This window comes from Alexandromys fortis, unplaced genomic scaffold (genome assembly GCF_014885135.2).
Source record: "Alexandromys fortis isolate MF-2015 unplaced genomic scaffold, M_Fortis_MF-2015_v1.1 scaffold_177, whole genome shotgun sequence".
Lineage (NCBI taxonomy): Eukaryota > Metazoa > Chordata > Mammalia > Rodentia > Cricetidae > Alexandromys > Alexandromys fortis.
Genome location: NW_026068056.1, coordinates 3,173,020 through 3,188,468, shown reverse-complemented (window position 1 = coordinate 3,188,468; position 15,449 = coordinate 3,173,020). Strand labels below are relative to the sequence as shown.

General features: G+C 43.1%; 2 non-coding genes across 2 annotated transcripts; both read right to left on the bottom strand.

The window, feature by feature from the left end:
* Positions 1–151: 151 nt before the first annotated feature.
* Positions 152–223, bottom strand: Trnac-gca (transfer RNA cysteine (anticodon GCA)). Its single transcript has one exon. It is a non-coding gene; the product is annotated as a tRNA-Cys (tRNA).
* Positions 224–2,094: 1,871 nt separating this feature from the next.
* Trnac-gca (transfer RNA cysteine (anticodon GCA)) lies at positions 2,095–2,166 on the bottom strand. Its single transcript has one exon. It is a non-coding gene; the product is annotated as a tRNA-Cys (tRNA).
* Between the last annotated feature and the right edge of the window lie 13,283 nt (positions 2,167–15,449).

Below are 15,449 nucleotides of genomic sequence, written 5' to 3'. Positions count from 1 at the left end.
GAGAGAGAGAGAGAGAGAGAGAGAGAGAGAGAGAGAGAGAGAGGTTCTGGAGTTTATTAAAGACCTCGCACCTAATGGAGACCTTTTATCTACGCTGAGGTCCTCCCCAAGGTGAATGTGGTAGGTTAACTACCAAAATCATATTTAAGCAAGGGGGCACCTGGATTTGAACCAGGGACCTCTTGATCTGCAGTCAAATGCTCTACCCCTGAGCTATACCCCCACTTATAGGGAAGGAAACATGCCATTGGCACCTCTTCAACCTTGGCACCACATCTAGGCTTCCTGTATGTTCAAGATCTACTGGTTCCTCCTTTTGATCTTGACCTGGCAAGAGTTTTACTTAAGTCAGCCCTCCACCTCCTCCTCTCCAACATTAGTCAGCCCATTTCAATGCCCTCTCTCTCAAGTGTGTTAAAGACTCAGCTTTGGCCCTGGAAAGGACTCTTAACTCGTATTTTCCTTAAGTACACTCCTAATTTATCTTAAGTGGCCAAGGCAAGAAGTGATGGTTCTGAGTTTTCAATGGTGCAAATCTTTTGCCTGGAAAGAATTTTACCTGATCTCTAAGATATGAGGAGGGTGCCCTTTATTTCACATCATCCTTTTTTCACTCAACAAACACCACAGCACTTTCTTTGTTGTGGTCACTATCAGCCATGTTTAGGGCACAAAAAGAGTCAGTCATTTTTCTTTTCGTCAGAGTTTTAGTCTCAATTGGAGACAAATCTCTGATCCCAGTCTTTCCTCAGGAGTAGCAGGAATCAAAGCACAGGCTGGGGGACCATCATATAAGGAGCGCCCTTTCTGGGGGCTCAGCTGTGACTCGGGAAAGTTGTCCGAGGAAGAACCTTCCTAGGACTCTTCTATGCGGACTCCCTGCAGTGAGGGAAACTTCCAGATCCTTGGAGACCAGCCTGTGTCACATTGTGTGTGCTACCTGGAATGGTCTCTGTAGGGTAAAAGGTACAACTGGCACAGTGAACAAACCAATCACTGAGCACCCTGATTCTGAACCCAGAGCCAATCAATGAAACCTGCCCTGACTCTGAAATCAGTGCTAAAGAAACACACCTTGCTCCTAGAATCAGAGCCAAATAAAGAAATCTGCCATGGCCATAAGATTAGCATCAAAAGGCTAAAACGGACCAGTGAAAGAATCACACTTTGGCCATAAAATTAGAGCCATCTCTGCCCCTGACCAACTAAACTAAGCAATCCCTGAGCAGGGAAAAACTAACCAATAAAACTGCTCCCTGGGGAAACTCTACCCCTAAGAAGCCCTATATAAGCCTCTCTGCCTGTTCAGTTAAGGGCCTCCATTTATCCCTGCTGACAGAGGCAGCCAGTCTCCTGGACTCCTCCTTCCCAAATAAATCTCTTTCTCAAAAGAGTCTTGGGTGACAATCTTCATTTTCCAGCACAGAATAGAAGAACCTGGCTGGGACGTCCCTGAAGGGACTGAGCTGAGAAACCTTGCTGAGATGCTCCCTTAGGGGACCTGAGCAAGGCTGAGCAGAACAGAAGAATCCTACTAGTATGTTCCTCATGGGGTAGGGTGAGCAAGGCCAAGCAGAAAAAGTAACAACTATTTAGTGGAGCTAGAGATTGCTACATTTTTTTCAAGGGTTTCTCCTGTAGCAGAATGTTAGCAAAAGATGTAATATCTTGGGCCATAGAAGAAGCCAGAGAAGAAGCAGATAGCTTTGCTAGGATGTTCCCTTATCGGGAACAGAGTTTAGCTGTAGTGGCTCTGCAGGAACAGAGCAGGATTGGTGACTCCTGAGGGGACACATTCCCCCTGCAACCCAGCTTCAGGTAGCCTGGCTTCCCAATAGTCAGGACACCAGTCTTCCAGGGCTGAGCTGTCCTATTGCGGCTCTAAGTATAACCTAGCTTCCTGATAAGTCAGGATATCCCTGCAATCCAGAGCTGTAATACATTTCCCTACAGTTTCATTCCTAGCTCCTCTCAGAGAAGAGAACAGAGACCAGTCCTGAGCAGAACACAGAGCACAGGGGAACACAGTATATCAGTTGCCTCTGTGTTAATCAATATCAGATTTGGTCTCGTGTATCTAAAAGAGACACAGGAAGGGGGCACCCGGATTTGAACCGGGGACCTCTTGATCTGCAGTCAAATGCTCTACCCCTGAGCTATGCCCCCCTCTGCTTATGTTTATCTAATAATCATCTCTGAACCTGTATGGCCACTCCCTGACATGTGTACTTGCTAGTACTCTGTTCTCATCTGCTTTCTCCTGTGAGTCCCAGCCCTGTGCCAGCTGCACACCTGTCTGCCACCTCCTCATGCCAGCACCCTCCTATCCTAGTTCACGGCTGTGACGGAAGCACTAATGCATGGAAGCCTGCATTCAGCTCATCCACTCTCCCACCTGTAAGAGCCAATCTCAAAAGGCTGGGTCTTAAGCAATTGATGGTTTATGTGGGAGAGAAAACCACTTTCTTTAAGGGTGTGGCTTGTGGTATGCCAACAGTATTCCAGTGGACGGCTCCACACCCAGAAGCATGGTATAGAGAAAATCAGAGGACCTGAACCTGGGAGTGTACAGGGGTGGGGGAGGAGTTAAAAGAGGGAGCTGAAGGTGGATTGATCAAAATACAGTATATGTAATTATCAAAGATTTACTGAAAATATTTTTTCTTTTTTTTAAATTTATTTATTTATTTATTAAAGATTTCTGTCTCTTCCCCACCGCCGCCTCCCCTTTCCCTCCCCCTCCCCCAATCAAGTCCCCCTCCCTCGTCAGCCCAAAAAGCAATCAGGGTTCTCTGCCCTGTGGGAAGTCCAAGGACCACCCACCTCCATCCAGGTCTAGTAAGGTGAGCATCCACGAAACTGCCTAGGCTCCCACGAAACCAATAGGTCCAGTAGAATCAAAAACCCGTTGCCATTGTTCTTGAGGTCTCAGTAGTCCTCCTTGTCCGCTATGTTCAGCGAGACCAGTTTTGACCCAGGCTTTTTCAGACCCAGGCCAGCTGGCCTTGGTGAGTTCCTGATAGAACATCCCCATTGTCTCAGTGTATGGGTGCACCCCTCGCGGTCCTGAGTTCCTTGCTTGTGCTCTCTCTCCTTCTGCTCCTGATTTGGACCTTGAGATTTCAGTCCGGTGCTCCAATGTGGGTCTCTGTCTCTGTCTCCTTTCATCGCCTGATGAAGTTTAATATTCAGGAGGATGCCTATATGATTTTCTTTGGGTTCTCCTTCTTATTTAGCTTCTCTAAGAACCCGAATTATAGGTTCAATGTCCTTTATTTATGGCTAGAAACCAAATATGAGTGAGAACATCCCATGTTCCTCTTTTTGGGTCTGGCTTACCTCACTCAGGATGGTGTTTTCTATTTCCATCCATTTGCCTGCAAACTTCAAGAAGTCCTTGTTTTTTACTGCTGAGTAGTACTCTAATATGTATATATTCCATACTTTCTTCATCCATTCTTCAATTGAAGGGCATCTAGGTTGTTTCCAGGTTCTGGCTATTACAAACAATGCTGCTATAAACATAGTAGAGCATATACTTTTGTTGTGTGATAAGGCCTCTCTTGGGTATATTCCCAAGAGTGGTATTGCTGGGTCCATGGGTAGGTTGATCCCAAATTTCCTGAGAAACCTCCACACTGCTTTCCAGAGTGGTTGCACAAGTTTGCATTCCCACCAGCAATGGATGAGTGTACCCCTTTCTCCACAACCTCTCCAGCAAAGGCTATCATTGGTGTTTTTGATTTTCGCCATTCTGACAGGTGTAAGATGGTATCTTAAAGTTGTCTTGATTTGCATTTCCCTGATCGCTAAGGAAGTTGAGCATGACCTTAGGTGTCTTTTGGCCATTTGAACTTCTTCTGTTGAGAGATCTCTGTTCAACTCAGTGCCCCATTTTATAATTGGGTTGATTAGCCTTTTACGGTCTAGTTTCTTGAGTTCTTTATATATTTTGGAGATCAGACCTTTGTCAGTTGTGGGGTTGGTGAAGATCTTCTCCCAGTCAGTGGGTTGCCTTTCTGTCTTAGCGACAGTGTCCTTTGCTTTACAGAAGCTTCTCAGTCTCAGGAGGTCCCATTTATTCAATGAGGCCCTTACTGTCTGTGCTGCTGGGGTTATACGTAGGAAGTGGTCTCCTGTGCCCACGTGTTGTAGAGTACTTCCCACTTTCTCTTCAATCAGGTTCAGTGTGTTTGGACTGATATTGAGGTCTTTCACCCACTTGGACTTGAGTTTTGTGCATGGTGATAGATATGGGTCTATTTTCATTCTTCTACAGATTGACATCCAGTTTTGCCAGCACAATTTGTTGAAGATGCTCTCTTTTTTCCATTGTATACTTTTAGCTCCTTTATCGAAAATCAGGTGTTCATATGTTTGTGGGTTAAAGTCAGGGTCTTCTATTCGATTCCATTGGTCGACTTCTCTGTTTTTATGCCAATACCAAGCTGTTTTCAATACTGTAGCTCTGTAATAGAGTTTGAAGTCAGGGATGGTAATGCCTCCAGACGTTCCTTTATTGTATAAGATTGTTTTGGCTATCCTGGGTTTTTTGTTTTTCCATATAAAGTTGATTATTGTCTTCTCCAGATCTGTGAAGAATTTTGATGGGATTTTGATGGGGATTGCATTGAATCTATAGATTGCTTTTGGTAGAATTGCCATTTTTACTATGTTGATCCTCCCAATCCAAGAGCAAGGGAGATCCTTCCATTTTCTGGTGTCCTCTTCTATTTCTTTCTTCAAAGACTTAAAGTTCTTGTCAAATAGATCTTTCACTTCCTTGGTCAGGGTTACCCCAAGATATTTTATGCTCTTTGTGGCTATCGTGAAAGGTGATGCTTCTCTGATTTCCCTCTCTGTTTCTTTATCCTTAGTGTATAGGAAGGCAACTGATTTTTTGGAGTTTATCTTGTATCCTGCCACATTACTAAAGGTGTTTATCAGCTGTAGGAGTTCTTTGGTAGATTTTTTGGGGTCGCTTATGTATACTATCATATCATCTGCAAATAACAAAAGTTTAACTTTTTCCTTTCCAGTACGAATCCCCCTGATCCCTTATGTTGTCTTATTGCTATTGCTAAACTTCAAGCACTATATTGAAGAGGTATGGAGAGAGTGGACAGCCTTGTCGTGTTCCTGATTTTAGTGGGATGGCTTTGAGTTTTTCTCCGTTTAATTTAATGTTGGCTGTCGGCTTGCTGTAAATAGCTTTTATTATATTTACTATGACCCTTGTATCCCTAATCTCTCTAAGACCTTTATCATAAAGGGGTGTTGAATTTTGTCCAATGCTTTTTCAGCATCTAATGAAATGATCATATGTTTTTTCCAGTTTATTTATATGATGGATTACATTGATTAATTTTCGTATGTTGAACCAGCCCTGCTTCTCTGGGATGAAGCCTACTTGATCATAATGGATAATTTTTCTAATGTGTTCTTGGATTCGGTTTGCCAGTATTTTATTGAGAATTTTTGCGTCGATGTTCATGAGTAAGATTGGCCTGTAATTCTCTTTCTTGGTTAAGTCTTTGTGAGGTTTTGGTATCAGGGTGACTGTAGCTTCATGAAAGGAATTTGGCAATGATTCTTCTCTTTCTATATTGTGAAATACAATAAGTAGTATAGGTATTAGCTCTTCTTGGAAGTTCTGGTAGAATTCTGCATTGAAACCACCTGGTCCTGGGCTTTTTTGGAAGGGAGGTTTTTGATAAAGCTTCTAATTCTTCGCAACTAACAGGTCTATTTAGATTGTTCACCTGGTCTTGGTTTAACTTTGGTATATGATATTTATCTAAAAAAAAGTCCATTTCTTTTGCATTTTCCAGTTTTGTGGCATACAGCCTTTTGTAGTAAGATCTAATGGTTCTCTGAATTTCCTCTGTGTCTGTGGTTGTGTCCCCCTTTTCATTTCTGATCTTATTTATTTGCGTGTTCTCTTTCGTTTAATTAGTTTGGATAGGGGTTTGTCAATCTTGTTGATTTTCTCCAAGAACCAACTTTTTGTTTCATTGATTCTTTGGATTGTTTTCTGTGTTTCTATTTTGTTGATTCCAGCCCTTAGTTTGATTATTTCCAGTCTTCTACTCCTCCTGGGCTCGTCTGCTTCTTTTTTTCCCTAGAGCTTTCAGGTGGGCTGTTAAGTCTCCAATGTATGTGTTCTCCGTTTTCTTTAAGTGTGCACTTAGTGCTATGAACTTTCCTCTTTGCACTGCTTTCATCGTGTCCCATAGGTTTGAGTATGTTGTCTCTTTATTTTCATTAAATTCAAGGAAGACTTTAATTTCTTTCTTAATTTCTTCCTTGACCCAGGTGTGGTTCAGTAGTTGACTGTTCAGTTTCCATGCGTTTGTTGGCTTTTGGGGGTGTTGTTGCCCTCTAACTTTAATCCGTGGTGATCTGATAAGACACAATTGAACACTGAGTTTTTTTGTATCTGTGGAGGTTTCCTTTGTTACCGAGTATGTGGTCAATTTTCGAGAAGGTTCCATGAGCTGCAGAGAAGAAGGTATATTCTTTCCTATTTGGGTGGAGTAGTCTATAGATGTCTGTTAAGTCCATTTGCTTCATTACCTCCAATAATTCTCTTAATTCTCTATTAGGTTTCTGTCTGATTGACCTGTTCATTGGTGAGAGAGGTGTGTTGAAGTCTCCTACTACTAGTGTGTGTGGTTTGATGTCTGCCTTGAATTCTAGTAATATTTCTTTTACGTAAGTGGGTGCTTTTATATTAGGGGCATAGATATTCAGGATTGAGACTTCATCCTGATGAATTGTTCCTGTTATGAGTATAAAATGTCCATCTAGATCTCTTCTGATTGATTTTAGTTTGAAATCAGTTTTGTTAGAAATTATTATTGCCATGCCTGCTTGTTTCTTAGGGCCATTTGCTTGAAAAACCTTTTCCCAGCCCTTTACTCTGAGTAGATGCCTGTCTTTGTGGTTGAGATGTGTTTCTTGTAAACAGCAGAATATTGGATCCTGTTTTCGTATCCAATCTCTTAGCTTGTGCCTTTTTATAGGTGAATTGAGTCCATTAATATTAAGTGATATTAATGACCAATGGTTGTTTACTCCAGTTATTCTTATTGTTTTTGGTAGTAGAGTTTGTGTGTTTCCCTTCTTTGAGTTGTGCTGGTGAAGATTCGCTAGATGCTTGAGTTATTGTAGGCAGTGTTGGCAATGTTGGATTCCTTGGGTTGTGATTTTCCTTCTATTACTTTCTGTAAGGCTGGATTTGTGGCTATGTATTGTTTAAATGTGTTCTTATCCTGGAATGTTTTGTTTTCTCCATTGATAGTGAATGATAGCTTGGCTGGGTATAGTAGTTTGGACTTGCATCCATGGTCTCTTAGTTTCTGCAGTACCTCTATCTAGGACCTTCTGGCTTTCATGGTTTCCATAGAGAAGTCAGGTGTAAGTCTGATCGGTTTACTTGACCTTTTCCCTTTGCAGATCTTAATATTCTTTCTTTAATCTGTATGTTTTGTGTTTTGATTATTATATGGCGAGGGGATTTTTTTTTATCTAGTCTATTTGGTGTTCTGTATGCTTCTTGAATATTCAAAGGAACATCTTTCTTTATGTTGGGAAAGTTTTCTTCCATAATTTTGTTAAAAATATTTTCTGGGCCTTTGAGCTGTGATTCTTCTCCTTCTTCTATTTCTATTATTCTTAGGTTTGGTCTTTTTATTGTGTCCCATATTTCCTGCATGTTTTGTGATGAGAATTTGTTGGCTTTGCTGTTTTCTTTGATCAGTGCGTTTATTTTCTCTATGGTGTCCTCAGAATCTGAGATTATTCCTTCTATCTCTTGTATTCTATTGATTATGCTTGTTTCTGTAGTCTCTGCTCGTTGACCTAGATTTTTCTATATCCAGTGGGTCCTCAGTTTGTGTTTTCTTCCTTGCTTCCATTTCAGTTTTCAATTCTTGAACTGTTTCCATTACCTGTTTGATCGTTTTTTTCATGGTTTCCCAGGGTCTCATTTACGTATTTATTCATTTCTTCAAACTTTTTGTTATACTTCTCATCCATTTCTGTAAGGACATTTTTTACATGTTGTTTAAGGAACTCTACTGCTTTCATAAAGTCTATTTTTTCCACTTCTTCTGTGCTAGGGTGTTCAAGTTCTTCTGTTGTAAGATCATTGAGTTCTGGTGTTTTCATGTTGTTTTTTCAGATTGTTGGGTGAATTCTTGCCTTGGCACCTGCCCATCTCCTCCTACCGATGCTATCTAATGGGTCTTTTAAAACAGGATCAGATTTCCCTGCTGGCCAGGGGCCCCCGCTTACAAAATGCCCCTGCTCTGTTTCCTGGCTCCCACCACAGGCCAAGATCCCTCTCACCACTCAGAAGGGTCTTCAGGAACAGGACCACGCTCCCCATTCGCCAGGGACCTCACCAACAAAAGGCCTACCACTCTGCAGGCCAGCCACCAAAACAAAGAAACTCCCGCTGCCCTCTGCTCCGAGCACCCGACCCAGAGTCCAAACAGGCTGAACTGGGTGATCCTGCGGCCCTACGAAAGGGAGGGAAAAGGAAGGAAGCCCCTGGGCACAAGCTGGGATGGGCCAGGGAGAGAGAGGTCGCAGCAGAGGAGGAGCAGCCCCAGCAGAGGGGATCAGCACCCGCAGACTGACTGGGGAGTAAAGGGGGTCGGATAATGCCCCCGCTCCATTTCCTGGGTCCCGCCGCAGGTCAAGAACACTCTCACCACTCAGGAGGGTCTTCAGGGACAGGACCAGGCTCCCCGTTCGCCAGGGACCTCACCAACAAAAGGCCTACCACTCTGCAGACCAGCCACCAAAAACCTAATTTAGTTGTAGTGGGACGATCTGCTCTCAGTGTGGGCTTCACTGTTTCAAGCTTGGACCATCAAAAAATATGTTTGCGTCTGTGCCGCGTCCTCCGTGTCTCGGTCCTTTCCATTGTAGATCTGCATGAGAGTGATCAGTAATAACCACGTGACAGTCAACACTAAGCTGTCCTGGAATCTCCTCTGCCAGCAACATCAGTTCAAGACTCTTCACTTTAGCCTCTGGCAGAATTTTGGTCAAGGGAAAAAGTGGCCACATTCTTTGCCAAAATATGAGAGTACTAATTTTCCTCCTCTCATAAGCTGTTTGATCTGAACCTCTACAATGCATTGCTCTGAGCACTACTGTTTGCCACGTTCCTATTAGCATTGCCTAATTAATTAATTAATCTCCACTTACATCATTCAACTGCCTTTCTAATCCAAAGTCCCCACATCTTCCAGAATCCTCCAACAAGCAGCATGTTCAAGTCTGTTATAGCAATAACTCAGGCCCTGATATCAATTTCTCACTTAGTGTTCTGTGTTATCACTGTTTTACTACCTTTGTTACTGTACTGTTCTATTGCTATGAAGTCACACCACGGTCATGGAAAACTGTAAAGCATTTATTGGGAGCATCTTACAGTTTTGGAGAGTTAGTCCATGATCATCAAGGTGGGAAGCATGCTGGCAGGCAGGCAGGCAGGCAGGCAGGCATGGCACTGGAGCAGTAACTGACAGCTTACATCTGATCCACAAGCAGGAGGCAGAGAGTAGGACTGGACCTGATATGGAAATTTGAAACCACAAAGCCTCTCCCTATGGACACGTTTTCCAAGAAGGTCATACTTTGTAATCTTTCCTAAACAGTTCATTGAGTAGGGACCAACCGTTCAAATATAAGAATCTATGGTAGCTGTTCTCATCAAAACACCACTTTATTCTATGAAGAAAATTTAAAATAAATATGCAGACCATCTGTATAGTGTGTGGGAAGTATTTAGGTCTTATCCTGATACAAAGGCTAGAAATTTTACTCCTATCTTACAGAAGGGGTTCATCTCCCAAAAGGAATGTCAATTTGTTAAACATTCCAGAACTTGGCATCATGGAAAGAGAGACTTGCACACAGAAGAAATGATGAACAGAAGCAGGTCATGTGAAGGTGAAGGAAGTCACAGGGTCTTTACAGTGTAGCAGACCTTTGGGGGCAAGCCCTGGAGCCCAGGTCACTCCTGGAAACCAGAAATAGAAATGTTCATTATCTGTTGATCCATCTATGGAAAATTACTCTGAAAAGTACTTCCCACAGAACTCAAGGTTTGTGGAAGATGTAGATGTTTAAAAGAAACAAAACAGTTTAGACATAAGGGCTACCATTAATTTCAGAATAAATAATCCTCCTACCATACATCTTCATCCTGTTTAGAATGACACACGTCAGCCACACACAGTGCTCACAGGTCATTGTAATGGAAACACAGACAGCCATCCAGCTGAAGGCTGGGGCATGAATGTAACGGGAAAGAGAGAATGGAGGAAGGCATGGAAATTATACTCCATCCACAAGTCAGTTACTGACGCTACCCTGTATGTAGTTTACATAAGGGCACAGGCAGAGAAGAGACAGCTAGACCTTTAGAGCACGGCTCCCTTTTGAGTGATAGGAGCAATAAGAGAAGAATTCAGAGGGGGTGTTGTCTTTTTCTTAATAATCTTTTAAAATAATAAGTTCAAAATAATTGAATCATGCCATATATTTTATATAAACTCATGGCAATGAGTTTGTGTAGTTGTGACAGATCTGAAGGACAAGGTAGGGTCCACAGCTTCAGCATCCCCTGACCCTCTGTCCTCCTGCTCTGCTCTCGGATCTCCTGGATGACCCACTCAGGCCTGAAGAGACATCTTCACCATCTCCCCAGGAGCCATCCTCAGGGCTAACACCAGATCAAACATGGGCTGAAGAGATGTCTTCACAGACAGGTGGCACAAGTTCCCCAGAGAAGTCAGGCAGGGTCTCTTCACACTGAGAACTTGTATATAACTGAAGAAGTCATACATGTAAATCTGAAGTCCTTTTTAGTAGCTTATGTCCACCTGTCTCCAGCTGTGCTGTTCCCACAGGCTGAGGTGTGTTTGTGAGGGGGCAGTCCTGACATGACCACAGAGGGTGGAGTTGGGGACACTGGGGACTGGAGAGGGGCCTGTGTGGGCTGAGTTTGTGGTGGCAGCAGTGCTGGTCTTGCCAAGTAAGAAGCATTAAGTTCTAGGAATGTTGAGTGTGGCTATTAAGATGAAAGGCAATTATAAAACATCTCTCTCTGGGAGAGGCCATAGGTCAGGGGTAGAACATTTGACTGCAGATCAAAAGGTCCTTGGTTCAAGTCTAGGTGCCCCCTACCATAGTCTATTTGTTTGTGTTTTCACCCATGGAATTATCACCTGTGCTCAGTCCTATGCTTCCTCCTTTTACTACTTTATGCTCCTCTGTTGTAAGTGCGCCAGGGCTGCTTCCCACCACCAGGCTAGCTTTACCCGAAATAATTACACAGAAACTGTATTTTTTTAAACATTGCTTGGCCCATTAGTTCCAGCCTCTTATTGGCTAGCTCTTACATATTAATTTAACCCATTTCTAATAATCTGTGTAGCCCATGAGCTGGCTTACCAGCAAAGATCTTAACCTGCGTCTGTCTGGAGCAGGAGAATCATGGCAACTGACTGACTCTGCTTCTTTCTTCCAGCATTCTGTTCTGTCTACTCCGCCTACCTAATTTTCTGTCCTATCAGGGCCAAGGCAGTTTTTTTATTTAACCAATTAAATCAACACAAAACAGAAGACTCTCCCATATCATTTTCCCTTCTTCTGTTTAAACAAAAAAGAAAGATTTAACTTAAACATAGCAAAATTACATATAACAAAACAGTTATCAAGCAAGAATTACAGTTACAATGCTTATATCTATTTGATCTTTTATAATAACTAAGGAAAACTATAATTATAACTAACCATTTTTCAACTCCATCAAAGACTCCAGAAGGATATAATATTACATAAGCAAACAAGAAGTCCAAAACTCTAGAAATGACAGAGACATCTCGCTGTCTGGACAGTCACCCAAAGTTTTTTTGTACCATTGGGGCATTCATCTTTAGCCTTTAGGCAAGTTTAGCAGTCCTCTTTTTGTGGGTTCTTTGTGTCCAGTTTATGAAACAGTCCAGGCAAGAGCAGTTTCTTGCCCAAATGACTATCAAACTCCATAAGGAGCCTCTTCAATGCCCATCTTCCTCTTGAAGTAGCTGGTGCTGCCAGGAGCAGACGTGTCTCATTGTCCTGAAAAGCCCTGAGTTATTAAAACTTTAAATGCCATATTCTGCAGTCTTTGAAAGATATGAAGAATGCCTATCTAACTAAAATATATCTCTATATATCTAGAAAATCTAACATGACTACAAGCTTGATTAATATTGATGATTATCCACTAAGAACCTATATTTCCTAATTATACATTACATTTTTAAATGAACTACACAATCACAATACCTTAATCAAGAGCAGAAATAGATATACATATAACAGAATTGACCTTAAAACCCATACCAATGCTAATTATTCATATCTATATCATATCCCCCTTTAAATGTAAAAGAACATTTATAAGCAATATTTGGGAACATGGGCACAGTTTTTTTCTCTCCAGATTGCTTTCTGCTGAATGGGGGCGTCGTTAATTAGGTCTTTCATGGTATAACCTGTGTGCCAGGTGTTATTCTTTTGGTCCCTGCCCTAGCCACGCCCATTCCCATAACCTCTGACCTGCCCATCGCCATCTTGGGACCCTTCCTCTTTCTGCTTCCTTGGCGTGCCCACGCGTTTTCTCTGTCTCTCTCTCTTCTTTTATCTCTCCTCTCTCCTTTTATCTTTTTTCTCTGTCTTTCTTTCTCCCGCTTCCTTAATAAATACTTATGGCTATATCCTGTGTTTACGTGTCTGTTACCTGCTGCCACCGTGGGCCAAGGAAGCGTGCCCTCCTGTAGCCGCTTTCTCATGGGGGGCTCCGCCAACCCACCCCGGGGAATCATTTTTAAGAATAACACCAGGGTCATCTCAGTTGGCAGGTGAGTGAAGTAATTTTTTGAGGGTGTTCACAGCAACCTTTTAGGAGGCGTGGTCTATCATGCCATATTGGGATAGACGCAATCCACAGGGTCTCATCCTCTGTGAAAACAAAAGAAGACCCTCTCCAAAGCATCATATCCTTAGACCCAAATTCTGAAGTCATACCCTTATGATATCCATTTTGGTTTAACTTGGCAGCCCATTTAATGAAATGTCTCTCTGTACTTAGCTCCTTTACAGTTAAAAATTTTAAAGAAAACACAATGTACATAATCCAGACTCTTTGTGAATTTTCCATTTTTACGTGGCTTATTTTTATTTATATTTTAATTTACAACTATCTATACTCTGTCTCTTTAAAGACTTTACCCCCCACTTTTTTAAGGGCATTAACTTTATTTTCTCTATTTTTTCTCTCTCTCAAGCCTATGTACACTCATCCAACATTGTGATTCATTTAGTGGTCTGAATCTGTCCTATTGTGAATCTCTAGTTTTTTTACTATCCAGCAGCACTTTGTTTTGTGCCTTTAAATCACTTAGCACTTAAGATTCTAAGCTATGACATTTCTAGGTAAAAAACTACACAGAGAAACCCTGTCTCAGAAAAATAATAAATAAAATAATAACGTATTAAAATATGTGGCTATTTGAATAACATTCATGTCATTATTGGACTCATAAGTCTTGTAGGCAGTCCTATATTTCTTCCTTTTATTACATTTGTGCTCCTCAGAAGATCTGGGAGATACAGGTCAGCCCATCATGTGGATGGACGGCTGCCTCCCATCTCCTCCTACAAGATCCATGTCCTTCCTATTCTTATTAAATGTCTCCACTCCTCCTGCATATATCTGGCTTCTCTGGTTCTGTTGGGCTCTTAAAGGGAAGGCAAGGACTATGGTGGAAAATTCTCCTGGATTTTCCAGGCTCAGCATCCATAGAGACTCCGGTGTCCAGGGAACAGAAAGGAAGGCCTAGCCATAAATCATCACACTCCTTGTCATTCTGGTGAACATATTCACTAGAACATGTTCAGAACTAAGCTCACCAGAACTAAGGAGACAAACACAAAATCAGCCTCTCTGTGGAGGGTGGACAGTACCGACACGTGCTTCTTCCCCTTCCACAGCCCTCTGCTCCCTTGCTTCATCCTCCCAGGCTAAAGCCCGGCTCAGCTGCTGTACCAGGGAGAGAAGGACCCTGCAGTGTTGCTGCTCCAGTGCCAACTGGGGCCCTGTGAGAACCTTGAGTGACAGCCCACTCTGTCTTCAGGGAAGGAGGAGAGGGTGATGGAGACCCAGGGGGAAGGCAGTTGGCAGCTGAGGAGCTGACCCAGGACAGCAGGGTGAAATGGGCTCAGGTCTGCAGACTGCTCCTCTAATTTCCTTGGCTGATGATGCTCAAAAGGATGGGCCAGGCCTGCTGCAGTGCGATCTCTGGTGAGGTCCGTGGTGGCTCCTGTTGTCACCAAACCAGATAAGATAGGGCTGTATGTAGTTGGCCCCACCCTCTCTGCCTATAGCACTGGGAACAACTGGTCCTGTCCCTCACCAACTACAGCACTCAGGAGAATGGGCCCTGCGCCTGTCGTGGACAGCACAGGAGAGTTGTCCCTTTTGGTGGCCCTGCAGGAGAGCCAGTACTGAAGCTGTGAAAGAGAGTGAGTTAGCTTTCTGTCTGTCACTTAGGGGCATGGGAAAGGGAGAGATAGACCCCTCGCATCTCTCTACCTACAGCAATTGGGAAAAGCTGGTCATGGGGCCACAAGAGTGGGAGAGCTGACCTGTCCCTCCCTTGTATGCCATGTGGTGGATTGGGTGGGGAATATGCCCTCCCCCTTGCTGTCTTCAGCAGGCAGAAGAGCTGTCCCCCAGGCCATGAGCTCCGAAGATCTGGCCTTGTCCTCCACTGACTGTAGAGAGAGCAGGTCATAGCCTCACCTGGGAAAACAGTTTGGCTGTCCCTGATGGTGAGTACTGTGAGCCTGACCTGAGGGCATGAGAGCAGGAGAACAGGTCCTGCAGCTTGCTGCTGCTGCATTGGGTGAGCTAACTGGGGCAGTGCTGGAGAGCTGGTCCTCGAGATGATGAGGGAAAGCTGACAGGCTGACCAGCCCAGTTACCACCCAGGCCCAGAACCAGGGCTATGAGTTATCCAACCTCAGCATCCACCTCATCTGTGAACTGCTGGAGACTGTGAAGGGTCCAGGTCTGCAGACCCAAAGCTACAGGATCTCCATGACACAGGATCACAACAGGATACTCAGGAGGAGTCCCAGTGAGGGCCCAGAATTGATAGGGTAGCAGAGGCCAGAGGTCTTGAATCAAACTAAATATCCATTTCAATAAATAGAAGTAAAGATGTGTGGAGTAAGAGGTATACCATGTGACTCACTGGGCCACAGTACAGCTTCCAGAATGGACAGTAATTTTTTTCTTCTTCTTTTCCTTTCTTTGTTTTTTTTTTTTTAACTATACTTTTTTTTTTCTTTTTCTTTTTTTTTTTTTTTTTTTTTTTTTT